The sequence below is a fragment of the Guillardia theta genome, assembly GCF_000315625.1.
Source record: "Guillardia theta CCMP2712 unplaced genomic scaffold GUITHscaffold_107, whole genome shotgun sequence".
NCBI classification, from domain to species: Eukaryota; class Cryptophyceae; order Pyrenomonadales; family Geminigeraceae; genus Guillardia; species Guillardia theta.
Genome location: NW_005434567.1, coordinates 206,104 through 207,514, shown reverse-complemented (window position 1 = coordinate 207,514; position 1,411 = coordinate 206,104). Strand labels below are relative to the sequence as shown.

General features: G+C 48.8%; 1 protein-coding gene across 1 annotated transcript in view; it reads right to left on the bottom strand.

Moving 5' to 3' along the window:
* The window catches only part of GUITHDRAFT_155207 (hypothetical protein), a 34,161-nt gene that overhangs the window by 5,887 nt on the left and 26,863 nt on the right, over positions 1-1,411 (bottom strand). Inside the window, exon 2 of the mRNA XM_005823525.1 lies at positions 771-783. The gene's annotated coding sequence lies outside the window, so the exon portion shown is untranslated. The remainder of the gene's footprint in view (positions 1-770; positions 784-1,411) is intronic.

The following is a 1,411-nucleotide window of genomic DNA, read 5'->3' as shown; positions in this document are numbered from 1 at the left end:
ATGAAGCCGACTAAAGAAGACATCTTAAGATCAAGAGGACAACATCATACACATGCAATGGATTAACGAATACCACCTTCAAACAAGATGGAATCATGAACGTTAAATACATAAAAAAACAAACAAAGAAAATCAAGGAGATATTCAACGGAGATCAGAACTAATATCATGAGGTAAGGAAAAGGAAAAAGGAATAAGCAAACAATAAAACCGAGAGAAAAGACATTTACAACAAATTATGGCAGTATAGTGCACCAATCTGCTACCTAACTCTCCTGATAGAGTAGCCAGGAAGGGGAGAGTGGAGGGAAGAGAAAGAGGAAGGGAGGGGAGGGGAGGGGAGGGGAGGAAGAAGTGCGGAGGAGAGGAATGGGCGGAGGATGACGTTTCCCTCCAGTGCTTGCAACTCCCCATGTGTCGAAGATGAAGACCTGGAGGGAAGAGGCTGTCTACTCGGTGATCTGCTGCTCCTGCTCCTGCCCCTGCCCCTGCCCCTGCTGCTGCCCCTGCCCCTGCTCCTGCTCCTGCTCCTGCTCCTGCTCCCGCTCCTGCTCCCACTCCCGCTCCCGCTCCTTCAACCTTCCCTTCCTCTTTCTCACCCATTGCAGTACACCTACGATCTATCGGAAGCTCTTGCGGAAGCATGGAAACATGTGCTCGAGAAGCCCAACAGCCAGTCGTCAGGTATCTCATGCACTCCTCCCTCCCTCCCTCCCTCCTCACTCGCTTGAGATCCCAAATGGCAAACCTTCCATTTTGATCTGTGGAAATAGCTCTTTTCCCATCTAGAGTTACTCCCAGCCCAACCACAGGACATGTATGCGCGTCAATTGTCTTGCGTAGGGTCATTTTCACTCCACTTGGATGCATCAGCTGCTTTGCTTGAGACTCATATACCTTGATAACCCCCTCCTTGGAGGACAAGATTACTCGAGTCCCTACTTTTTCCTGCACACTTTCATCGAACAAGGATGAGTCCGTGCTGGACGATTGTTCGTCAGTCTGCACCTCAGGAGTTTTTTGAGGAGTGTCATCCATAAGCTGCTCGTACCAGTCCGTGCGGAAGTAGGTAAGGATAGCGTTGTTAGGCATGAAGTGATAGTCTCTCTCTGCGAGAATGACTGCCCTGTTTGGGTCGGGTTCTTTCTTAGGCCACTTAGCATCGAAAATGACAGACAGTCGTCGCCATGAATTCCCGGCGACAGAGCTTGGCATTGAACCCATCTTCGCTTCTGTATCTTCACACAATCATCCCGTGAAACATGCTCACACTGTCTGCACCAGTCCTGATCGTAAACTTCAATGCATCTATCCGAGTTTGTCTTGATCATGAAATGAATCTATCTGAGTGTGATTCGGTAGAATCCAACAGTGCTAAGTCAGCAACACAAGCACATGTCCAACTATCACA